The sequence below is a fragment of the Lathyrus oleraceus genome, chromosome 5 (genome assembly GCF_024323335.1).
Source record: "Lathyrus oleraceus cultivar Zhongwan6 chromosome 5, CAAS_Psat_ZW6_1.0, whole genome shotgun sequence".
Lineage (NCBI taxonomy): Eukaryota > Viridiplantae > Streptophyta > Magnoliopsida > Fabales > Fabaceae > Lathyrus > Lathyrus oleraceus.
In genome coordinates, this window is record NC_066583.1 from 72915586 (window position 1) to 72928662 (window position 13077).

Below are 13077 nucleotides of genomic sequence, written 5' to 3' on the forward strand. Positions count from 1 at the left end.
ACCAACAGATTACTCGTTTTGCGGAGTTGGTTAACAAGAGTCGGATTTATGATGAGGATAGTAGGGAGAGTGCTTCTTTCTACAAGAGCTTGAAGGGGAAAAACCACGATCGTGGGAAACCGTATGATGACAAGAGGAGACAATCTGGTTTTGGCAAGAAGCCAAGTGGGGGAGGATCTTCTACTCCACTTAAGTGTTTCAAATGTGGCGTTGAAGGTCATCGCGCTGGTGATTGTAGTAAGGATCCTGTGACGTGTTTCAAGTGTGGCAAGAGTGGTCACAAAGCAAACCAGTGTGGAGTTGGTTCGAGTGTGACTTGTTACAATTGTGGTGAGAAAGGTCACATTAGTACCCAATGTGATAAGCCGAAGAAGGAGCAAGCGAAGGGAAATGTGTTTGCATTGTCTGGAGCGGAGGCCACTATCGATGATAGGGTAATTCAAGGTACGTGCTTTATTAATGGTACACCTTTGACTGCCATTATTGATACCGGTGCAACACATTCTTTCATTTCTTTGGATTGTGCTAAGAGATTGAATCTTATATTATCTGATATGCGTAGAAGTATGGTTATTGACACATCTGCTATGGGTTCCGTTTCTACTTCTTATGTGTGTCTGAATTGTCCGTTGAGTATCTTGGGTAGGGATTTTGGAATTGACTTAGTTTGTCTTCCTTTAGAGCAGCTTGATGTGATTTTGGGTATGAATTAGTTAGAATTTAATCGGGTGTATATCAACTGTTTCGAGAAGACGGTTATTTTTCTTGAGGTTGGTGCTAAGGAAGATTGGTTTGTGTCTGTTATGCCAGTTGAGGAATCGGTGCAAGGTGGTGCCGAGTTGTTTATGTTGTTGGCAACTTTGGATATTCGTGAGAAGAGGACGATTGAAGAATTTCCAATAGTTTGAGAGTTTGTGGAGGTATTTCCGGAAGATATAAGTGATTTACCGCCGGAACATGAGGTTGAGTTTTCGATTGATTTAGTTCCTGGAACTAGTCCTGTATCGATGGCTCCCTTTAGAATGTCTACTTCCGAGTTGAAAGAGTTGAATAGTCAACTTGAAGACTTGCTCGAGAAGAAGTTTATTCGTCCTAGTGTGTCGCCGTGGGGTGCACCTGTTCTGTTGGTCAAGAAGAAAGAAGGTTCTATGAGATTATGTGTTGATTATAGACAACTAAATAAAATGATGATTAAGAACAAGTATCCACTTCTGAGGATTGACGATCTGATGGATCAGCTGGTTGGAGCTTGTGTGTTTAGCAAGATTGATTTGAGGTCTGGGTATCATCAGATTCGTGTAAAGGCTGAGGATATTCAAAAGACTGCTTTTCGGACAAGGTACGGTCACTACGAGTACTCCGTGATGCCTTTTGGTGTGACTAATGCACCTGGTGTATTTATGGAGTATATGAATAGAATTTTTCATGATTATCTGGATAAGTTTGTTGTTGTGTTCATCAATGATATATTGATTTATTCCAAGAGTGAAGAGGATCATGCCGAGCATTTGAGGGTTGTGTTATCGGTGTTGAAAGGGAGGAAGTTGTTTGTTAAACTCTCTAAATGTGAGTTTTGGTTGAGTGAAGTAAGTTTTCTTGGGCATGTGATTTCGAGTGGTGGTATTTCTGTGGATCCTACGAAGATTGAAGTTGTATCTCAGTGGGAAGCTCCTAAGTCTGTTGCTGAGATTCGAAGTTTCCTTGGTTTGGATGGTTATTATAGGAAGTTCATTGAAGGATTTTCTAAGTTGTCGTTACCGCTGACGCAATTGACGAGGAAAGGTCAAGCTTTCATTTGGACTTCGCAGTGTGAAGTGAATTTTCAAGAGCTTAAGAGAAGATTGACTACGGCTCCTATTTTGATTTTACCGAATCCATTAGAAACTTTCGTCGTGTATTGTGATGCTTCTTTGTTGGGTTTAGGAGGTGTTTTGATGCAAAAAGGGCAAGTGGCGGCTTATGCTTCAAGGCAACTTAAAGTTCATGAGAGGAATTATCCGACGCGTGATTTAGAGTTGGCCGCCGGTGTGTTTGTGTTGAAGCTTTGGAGACATTGTTTTTTTGGATCGAGATTTGATGTGTTTAGTGATCACAAGAGTTTGAAGTACTTGTTCGATCAGAAGGAATTGAATATGAGGCAAAGGAGATGGTTGGAATTCTTGAAAGATTATGATTTTGGTTTGAATTATCATCCTGGAAAGGCGAATGTTGTAGCTGATGCATTGAGTAGGAAGTCATTGCATATGTCTATGTTGATGATTCGAGAGTTTGAATTGTTGGAGAAATTTAGAGATTTGAGTTTGGCTTGTGAAGCAAGGTCTTCGTGTGTTAAACTTGGTATGTTGAAGCTTACGTGTGGCATTCTTGATGAGATTAGAGAAGGTTAGAAGTCAGATTTGAAATTAGTCGATGTTACGACATTGATTAATCAAGGCAAAGGTGGTGACTTTCGGATTGATGAGAATGGTATCATGAGGTGTCGTGATCGAGTTTGTGTTCCGGATGTTGCGGATTTGAGAAAGAGGATTCTTGAGGAAGGGCATAGAAGTGGTTTGAGTATTCATCCTGGTGCTACTAAAATGTATCAAGACTTGAGGAAGATGTTTTGGTGGCAAGGTATGAAGAAGGATGTAGCGGAATTTGTGTATTCATGTTTGACTTGTCAAAAGTCAAAGATTGAACATCAAAAGTCGTCTGGTTTGATGCAACCGTTATCTATTCCTGAGTGGAAGTGGGATAGTATCTCTAGGGATTTTGTTTCGGGCTTGCCGAGAACATCGAGTAATTGTGAGGCGATTTGGGTCGTTGTGGACAGGTTGACGAAATGTGCTCATTTTATTCCGATGAGGATGGATTATTCGATGGAGAGACTTGCTAAGTTGTACATCGAAAGGATTGTGTGTTTACATGGTATTCCGTCGAGCATTGTTTCGGATAGAGATCCGAGGTTCACTTCGAGATTTTGGGAAGGTTTGCAAAGTGCTTTGGGCACGAAGTTGTGTTTGAGTTCGACATATCATCCGCAAACTGATGGTCAAACGGAGAGGACTATTCAGTCACTTGAAGATCTTTTGAGGTCTTGTGTTCTGGAGCAAGGAGGAAATTGGGATAGTTTCTTGCCTTTGATCGAGTTTACGTATAACAACAGTTTCCATTCGAGTATTGGAATGGCACCTTTCGAGGCTCTTTATGGCAGAAGATGTAGAACTCCTTTGTGTTGGTACGAATCGGGAGAGAGTGTTGTGGTTGGACCCGAGTTGATTCAAGAGACTACGGATAAGATTAAGATGGTTCAAGAGAAGATGAAGGCTTCTCAGAGTCGCCAAAAGAGTTATCATGATAAGAGGAGGAAGGCTCTTGAGTTTTAGAAAGATGAGCATGTGTTCCTTCGAGTTACGCCAATAACGGGTGTTGGTAGAGCTTTGAAGTCGCGTAAGTTGACGCCGCGTTTCATTGGTCCTTATCAGATTTCTGAGAGAGTAGGTGAAATGGCATATCGGATTGCATTACCACCGTCACTTTCTAATCATCATGATGTGTTCCATGTGTCTCAATTGAGGAGGTACATTGCGGATCCATCGCATGTTGTTCCATTAGATGATGTTCAAGTGCGGGATAATTTGACGATTGATACATCACCTATGCGAATTGAAGATCGAGAAGTCAAAAAGCTTCATGGTAAGGAGATTGCTTGGGTGAAACTGATATGGGGCGGAGTCTCCAATGGCAATATTACTTGGGAACTCGAGGATAAGATGAAGGAATCGTATCCGGAGTTGTTCGTTTGAGGTATTTTCGAGGCCGAAAATCTTTAAGTGGGGGAGAGTTGTAACAACCCAATTTTAGTAATTATTTCTTATACTATTATTACTATATTTTATTTTATTTATTTGGAGTGTTAATTAATTAATTGGTTGTTAGGTAGTAATAATTGATTATATTAATTAATTTGGTGTGTTAATTCATTATTTAGTTGATATGAGATATAATTGAATAATGGAATTAATTAACTTGGTGTATATTGAGTTGGTTTGATTTATTTGAATTAAATAGAGATATTTAAATATTAGGTCTTATTGGGCCTATTAATTAAATTAGAGGTATCATGCTTTAAGCCCAAATGTAATACTAGTATATAAGAGGTGAGGAGAGTGAGAATTAGGATTCATTTGATTATTTGAAGGCAATAGAGAAAGAGAAGAGGAAAAGTAAGGAGAAGAGGGGAAGAACAAGAGAGAAGCTAGGGTTTCTAGAAAATTGAAGATGTAAGGGGGGAATCCTTATTATTATGGGTTAGTATGATTGGGTCAATGGGTAGAAACATGTTTACGTTGAATTCCCTAAAACCTAACAATTTTGATGAGTATTCTTGATTTGTGGTGATTTGATGGTGTTAAACTGTAAATTAACCTTATATAATTAGAGTATTGTATGATTTATAATTTTCTGAACGTTTGGCTTTTTACGGAACGAAATCGGAGGTCCGGAAGTCCTCCAACGATGAAAAACGCAGAAAATTCTGCATTCTGTTTTGTGTTAACCGGTTACCCACCGAGCGTTAACTGGTTACTTGCTTAAAAATCTGTGATTCTGTTTTGTGTTAACCGGTTACCCACCGAGCGTTAACCGGTTACTTGCTTAAAAATCTGTGATTCTGTTTTGTGTTAACCGGTTACCCACCGAGCGTTAACCGGTTACTTGCTTAAAAATCTGTGATTCTGTTTTTGTGTTAACCGGTTACCCACCGAGCGTTAACTGGTTACTTGCTTGAAAATCTGCGCAGGAAATTGATTCTATTTTATGTTAATCGGTTACCCACCGAGCGTTAACCGGTTACTTGCTGTGAAAAATGAAAAATTGAGATTTTAAAAGTTGTAATCATTTTGGAATGAAATCTAATTGTGCGTACTTGATAATTAGTTTATATATGGTGATATGTGGAATGTTAAGATAGTAGAGATGATCTTAATTGCATATTTGTGAATGATATATTGTTATGAATGTGTATATGTACCATTGGTGGATAATTCATAGAGTTGAATTATGGGGATATGTGGAATGTTAAGATGGTAGAGATGATCTTAATTGCATATGTATTGGTATTTGTACATTCATTCATGGCATGGTCGGCTTCATGGTGGAAGCGGTGAAACTGTGGGTTCACATGGTAATAGACGTTGATCCTTAATTGGAAATAGGCGTAGCAGACGTTGATCCTTAATTGAAAATAGACGTAGTGGCTTGGATTCTAGATATTGAATCGGAAAGCGGTGGAACGTTGGGTCCATATAGACGTTGATCCTTAATTAGAAATAGGCGTAGTGGCTTTGATCTTGTCCGGATCGGAAGCGTGGTTTGGATTCTAGATATTGAATCGGAAAGCGGTGAAACGTTGGGTTCACATTAAGGTACCGCATGCATAGAGTCATATGTCTTGCATTGAGTCACATTAGAGTTATGTGAAAATTGAATGTATGCGTTGATGTGATTGTAATGTGTGTGTATGAGATATGGTAATTGAATTCGGTGATGTTTGAGTACATAACTTGGCAAATTATGTGATTATGTGATAATTGTAGTTATGTGTATTTTTGGGAATATAGTATTGGATTTTAATATGGTACTCCTTGAGTTTTGATGGATGTTTGAAACATGTGAAATAAATGTTGATTAATATTATTTACATGGTTATACGAAGTGTGATGAATTTCTTTAATTGTTGAGTTAATCATTGTTCCTTATTATACTTCTTCATAATGATTTGAATTCTCACCCTTTCTGTTTGAATGTTACCTTTACATGGGTATCGTGCAGATACTCAGGAGTAGTATTGCAGAAGTAAGTGGATGGTAGCTCGCTCGAGATTAGCCGGAGAGTTTCCGTATTTTAGTTTGAAGACTAGGTAATGAGTCAATGCTCTGGTCATGTAACACTGGGTAGATTAGTAGTATTGAACTAGTATCCTATTTGGATAAGTATTATGTTATTACTTGTGAACATGCTTACTTGCAACTGCTGTTGAGAGGCCATAGTGCCAAATATTCTGATTATGGTTTTAGTTTATTTTGAAGAGATTATTGAGAGATGATCATGGTATGGGACATGGATCATTTGATGAAATGCATGAGTATTCATTATTTTCCGCTGCGAACGCATATTCGTGAATATTCATGATAATTGAGATGTGTTATTTCAAATGACCAAGTGTATTGTATATTGATGATAAATGATGTTTGGTTTTTGAAAGCTTTTAGTTTTTGAAAACGTCGATGTGACGCCCTTTTGTTTATATGCGTGCTTATTTTCTCTAATTATATGTTAAGTATTTTGGGGTAGAAAAAGGGGTGTTACATTAGTGGTATCAGACCATGGTCGACCAGTTGGTCAATAGTCGTTAGGGTTTTCCCATCCCGTTGTATTTGATTTGTGTATCTGACACGATCGATACTATTTGTCTGATTGTTCGTACTGTTCAGGACGATGGTTGCAGGCAGGAATGATGATGCCATTGCTGAGGCGTTGAGGATGTTGGCTGAATCCATTGGTCAGATCCCTCAAGCGAATGCTGGTAACCGAAATGGAGATGATGATGAGTTCCGTGCTTTGGGGAGATTCCAGCGGAACAATCCTCCTGTCTTTGAGGGTGAGCATGAACCTGATAAAGCTCAAGCTTGTCTGAAGGCAATTGAGAAGATCTTCAGAGTCATGAACTGTACTGATGCTCAGAAAGTGCAGTTTGGTACTCATATGCTTGAGAAGGAAGCTGAAGATTGGTGGAATAACACTCTTCAGAGGTTTGAAGAAGACAACATTGAGGTTACTTGGGCTCTTTTCCGTGATGTCTTCTTGGAGAACTATTTTCCAGAAGATTGTCGTGGGAAGAAAGAGGTGGAGTTCCTTGAATTGAAGCAAGGAAATGGTACTGTTGCTGAATATGCTGCTAGATATCAGGAACTTATCAAGTATTGTCCTCATTACAATACTGCTAATGCTGAGAGATCTAAATGCTTGAAGTTCGTGAATGGCTTGAGACATGATATCAAGAAGGCCATTGGTTACCAACAGATTACTCGTTTTACGGAGTTAGTTAACTAGAGTCGGATTTATGATGAGGATAGTAGGGAGAATGCTTCTTTCTACAAGAGTTTGAAGAGGAAAAACCACGATCGTGGGAAACCGTATGATGACAAGAGGAGACAATCTGGTTTTGGCAAGAAGCCAAGTGGGGGAGGATCTTCTACTCCACTTAAGTGTTTCAAATGTGGTGTTGAAGGTCATCGCGCTGGTGATTGTAGTAAGGATCCTGTGACGTGTTTCAAGTGTGGCAAGAGTGGTCACAGAGCAAACCAGTGTGGAGTTGGTTCGAGTGTGACTTGTTACAATTATGGTGAGAAAGGTCACATTAGTACCCAATGTGATAAGCCGAAGAAGGAGCAAACGAAGGGAAAGGTGTTTGCATTGTCTGGTGCGGAGGCCACTACCGATGATAGGCTAATTCACGGTACGTGCTTTATTAATGGTACACCTTTGACTGCCATTATTGATACCGGTGCAACACATTCTTTCATTTCTTTGGATTGTGCTAAGAGATTGAATCTTATATTATCTGATATGCGTAGAAGTATGGTTATTGACACACCTGCTATGGGTTCCGTTTCTACTTCTTATGTGTGTCTGAATTGTCCGTTGAGTATCTTTGGTAGGGATTTTGGAATTGACTTAGTTTGTCTTCCTTTAGAGCAGCTTGATGTGATTTTGGGTATGAATTGGTTAGAATTTAATCGGGTGTATATCAACTGTTTCGAGAAGACGGTTATTTTTCCTGAGGTTGGTGCTAAGAAAGATTGGTTTGTGTCTGCTAAGAAAGTTGAGGAATCGGTGCAAGGTGGTGTCGAGTTGTTTATGTTGTTGGCAACTTTGGATATTCGTGAGAAGAGGACGATTGAAGAATTGCCAATAGTTTGCGAGTTTGCGGAGGTATTTCCGGAAGATATAAGTGATTTACCGCCGGAACGTGAGGTTGATTTAGTTCCTGGAACTAGTCCTGTATCGATGGCTCCCTATAGAATGTCTGCTTCGGAGTTGAAAGAGTTGAAGAGTCAACTTGAAGACTTGCTCGAGAAGAAGTTTATTCGTCCTAGTGTGTCACCGTGGGGTGCACCTATTCTGTTGGTCAAGAAGAAAGAAGGTTCTATGAGATTATGTGTTGATTATAGACAACTGAATAAAGTGACGATTAAGAACAATTATCCACTTCCGAGGATTGACGATCTGATGGATCAGCTGGTTGGAGCTTGTGTGTTTAGCAAGATTGATCTGAGGTCTGGGTATCATCAGATTCGTGTAAAGGCTGAGGATATTCAAAAGACTTCTTTTCGGACAAGGTACGGTCACTACGAGTACTCCGTGATGCCTTTTGGTGTGACTAATGCACCTGGTGTATTTATGGAGTATGTGAATAGAATTTTTCATGATTATTTGGATAAGTTTGTTGTTGTGTTCATCAATGATATATTGATTTATTCCAAGAGTGAAGAGGATCATGCCGAGCATTTGAGGGTTGTGTTATCGGTGTTAAAAGAGAGGAAGTTGTTTGCTAAACTCTCTAAATGTGAGTTTTGGTTGAGTGGAGTAAGTTTTCTTGGGCATGTGATTTTGAGTGGTGATATTCCTGTGGATCCTACGAAGATTAAAGCTATATCTCAGTGGGAAGCTCCTAAGTCTGTTGCTGAGATTCGAAGTTTCCTTGGTTTGGCTGGTTATAATAGGAAGTTCATTGAAGGATTTTCTAAGTTGTCGTTACCGTTGACGCAATTGACGAACACAGAAAGAACCACTTACCCTTAAAGTTGTCGTTACCGTTGACGCAATTTTCTAAGTTTTCTAAGTTGTCAGTACCTCTAATCACCCTCAATCAGATGGGAACACAGAAAGAACCAATCATATTGTCGATGATATGTTGCGGGCGTGTATCTTGGAAAGTGGAGGAAACTGGAAGGACCACTTACCCTTAACCTAATTTGCCTATAACAATAGTTATCACTCAAGCATCGGGATGACACGATATGAAGAACTATGTTGAAGAAAGTATAAGACACTATTATGTTTGGAGAAAGTTGGTGATAAATGGATTCTTGGATCAGAAACAGTCCAAGAAACCACAAAAAAGATAAGAATAATCCAAGAAAAGATGAAAGAAGGCTCAAGACTGACATATCATATTTAGTGGCCTGTCAGATCATACGTCGGGTAAGTTAAGTGGAATATCAATTGGAATTGCCACCTTCACTATCCGGGAGTCATGACATGTTCCTAGTATCTCATCTCAGGAAGTATGTAACTGATTCCTTTCAACCTATCCTCCTGGATACGATTGAAGTTGTAGTTGATCTATCCATTCAACCTCAACTTAGCCACGTTGTGGATTATGCAATCAAAATGCTAAGGAATAAGGAGATACCCCTTGTGAAGTTGTTGTGAAGAGTCGCATCCCAACAATGCCACATGGGAGCTGAAGTAAAAAATGCAAACAAATTATCCTTATCTTTTTGGGTAAATTCCTAAATTCGAGGACGAATTTCAATTTAAAGGAGGGGATATACTTTACCAATTCCTCTAAGCATTTTTAGTATTTAGTAAGTGGTAAATTAGTAGTTAAGAAATGTCGATTGTGAGCATCAATAGAAGTGAGTGGCATGGAGAAGTGAATAAAACTTAAGTGGAAAGGGAAAAAGAATAAACTCCACCCTTGTGTATATAAATAAAAAATTTGAGAAAAACTTCATTTTCTCACTCGTTCCTCCTTGAAAAATCCAAATTTCAAAAGGGAATTAGAGAGAAAAGAGAAAGGGGGAGCAAGAGGGAAAATGATGAGTTTATGCTTGATCAAGTTGGAACATCCTTGCATGTGGGAAATTCTTGAGCTTTTAAAGTGAAACAAGCTAGGAGAGTTCAATCATCAAGTGTTCATCATCACCTTTATCTCACAATATCTAAACTCAAGATTTTAAATCAAAAGGTGAGGTTCTTAGGATTCAATTGGAAATAGAACTATTAGGATCAATGCATGAGGGAATTTAGAATTTGAATATATGAATTTTATGCTTGACTTGCATGGATTTCATAAGGACATGTTTATGATGTTGATTCTCTGTGAATGTTTGATGTATATTATAACACCCAAGTTTTTGAATTGTTATTTTATCTGTTTATTTGTGAATTAATTTTATTTTAATTTAATTATTATGTTCGATAATTGAATTAATATGGGTGTTAGGGGTGTGTGACCTTGAAATGGGAGTGTAGAGAGTTATTAGATTTTCGTAAAGGTGGGATAGAATTATTAGAGTCTATTTTAATAATTAAGTAATATTATTTTAAGTGAATTATTTAATTAAAATGGGAAAATAAAAGGTTTAGGACCAAAGTGTGAATTACGAGTTTGTGTTTTTGATAAAGCGAAAATACATCGTATATTTGCCTTGATTTACATGCAAAAATCGTACCACTTTCATTTATATTCCGATTATTCTGCAAGTGTTTGAGTTATTTTTGCAGGTATTTCAATCCCCGTGTTTAAATGAGCAAAGTATAGAAAAGGAAGGAAAAGAAGAAGAAACGGAAGAGAAAACAGCAGAAAATACAAATCATGTGCATGTGACGACCGTCAAAAACCCTGTCACGACCGTCACGCCCTGGGTGTCACGAACGTCACAGGCTCACCATGACCGTCACAAGGCCAAAAGCATTGTAATGAATTTGTCAACATAAGTGATCCACACGCCCATTTTTCTCGCTCCTCAGCCCACTTTCCCGTGAATTTCTCACTCAACCAAGTCACCCTTATTTCTCTCAACTACCAAGACCAAATGGAGAATATAAAAGGATGGAAGTTGGAAACCTATGAGGGACGCTGGATTTTCCTCCCTGAAGCAACTTTCAAGATCTTTCTCTGCATTTATTTTTCACAACAATTTTGTTTTCTATTATTTTTCTTCAGCAACATTGTTTTCTTTTACCGCAATTTATTCACCGTTCCGTTCAGAGCTTCCGTTTTTCCTTTCCCTTTCCATTTTTCATTTAGCCAAAGTAATAGTTTCCTACACTAGGGAACTAGTGCAATTTATTTAATTTAGTTTAAGCAATTATTTCGAAGAAGCAGAATCCTACCGACCTGTGGAGGACTGCTCAAGTACTTCAAGATTCGGCATATTCGATTAATCCAATTTCCAGGTTTTTATTCAATTATTATTGTTATTGTTTTATTATTATTATAATCATGTTTGCTTTATTGTTAATATGTTTATGTTCGTCTGTGTTTGCGTTATTTAACATGTCCGGCTAAACTACCGGTATCGGTATGTAAACAATTTAATTAGACGGGATTTAATAATAATCAGTGTAAAATTTCTTTTCTCAAACGATCTTTCTGGTTGTGGTTTTTAATTTAAATTTAATTAACTTTGTCACGAGAGTGAGAAGCTATTTAATACGGTTTTTCCACGAGAGTGGGAAATTAACTAAGGTGAGAACCGACAATCGCGAGAGCATGAGGGTCGAACTGGATAGTAAAAACTAGGCATTGATTTTAAAAACAGCGAGAGCACTTTAAAAGCAATTAGAACTTATTTATTTTCAAAAAGTATTTTTAACTTCAAATGGGACAGCGAGAGCGTACATTCTCACTTAAAAGTATAGTCCGAGTCAACAATCACGAGAGTGTGAGATAAAGCATTTTAAATGAGTATTTTCTACTGAAAGATATTTGGTACTTAAAATATACACCGGTGACTTATCGAATCCCTGACGATTAGTGCGTTGCATACTGATATCCCTCTATTAATATTTTCTTAAAAACTTAACTTCCTTCAGATTTAATTTTTGTTCAACCAAACCTCTGAAAATCATCTCCTTAGCTAAACATAGTAACATCGATAGCATTAGTTTGACCATCGGTCCATGTGGGTTCGATATCTTTTAAAACTAAAACGACTGGACTGTGCACTTGCAGTCAAGTACCCGATAGACTATATTTTATATACAGTCACGAGACGTATCAAGTTTTTGGCGCCATTGTCGGGGATCTGATTTAGTCAAATAGTGCGATTCTTTCGTTGCGCAGTATAGACTAAGGTAAAAAACTAATTTCCTTTCCCTTATTTCCCGGTTGTATGCCAAGTACTCGCTCACAAGGAGAAAACTTAGCACCACCAATCGCAGAATTAGAGTGTTTCTTATATTTAAGATGCTGAATACTAGAGTACCAACGAAGGTACAATATTCTCGATATCTTCTTTCCTATTACTGAACCAGTTGAAAAACCAACCATGGCTACAGTATGACCATAGAATGGTCCTCTTAAGTTCTACGCTACCCCGTCCCAACAAGAACCTCACAATAACATTATTGCCCCTACTATCGATCAAAACGATTTCGAGTTGAAACCCTTATTATTATCAATCGTCCAACAACATCAATTTGCTGGAAATCCTACGGACGACCCTAATGGACATTTGACCAAGTTTGTGCAGTACACACACACTGTGAAGGCGAATGGTTTATCTCAAGATGCGATAAGACTACGCCTTTTTCCTTTCTCTCTAAGAGACAGAGCTTGGGCTTGGTTGCAATCCTTGCCATCCAACTCAGTCACTACATGGGAAGAACTAAAGAACGTTTTCTTCGCCCGATATTTTCCGTCAAGCAAAACTGCTATGCTGAGAGCTCAAATCAACAGATTTCGATAAAAAGATGTAGAATCTCTCTACAAAGTGTGGGAGAGATGCAAAGACATGATTAGGATATGTCCACATCACGGTCTCGAAGACTGGGTGATCATTCACACATTTTACAATGGGCTTCTGTATGACAAGACTGACAGTAGACACTGCCGCAGACGGTGCACATATGGACAAGCCATACAATGAAGCCTATCAACTCATTGAAAACATGGCCCAAAACCATTGCCAATGGGGAGGTGAAAGAACTCCAGTAGAAAAATCCCAAACAAAAAGTGGAATGTACGAAATTAGTAGCCTGGACCATGTCCATGCAAAGGTAGATGCCCTTGTTTAAAAG

General features: G+C 38.4%; 1 non-coding gene across 1 annotated transcript; it reads right to left on the reverse strand.

The window, feature by feature from the left end:
• Window positions 1-12713: 12713 nt before the first annotated feature.
• On the reverse strand, window positions 12714-12820 carry LOC127089579 (small nucleolar RNA R71). The gene has a single exon (XR_007791157.1). It is a non-coding gene; the product is annotated as a small nucleolar RNA R71 (small nucleolar RNA).
• Window positions 12821-13077: the final 257 nt, after the last annotated feature.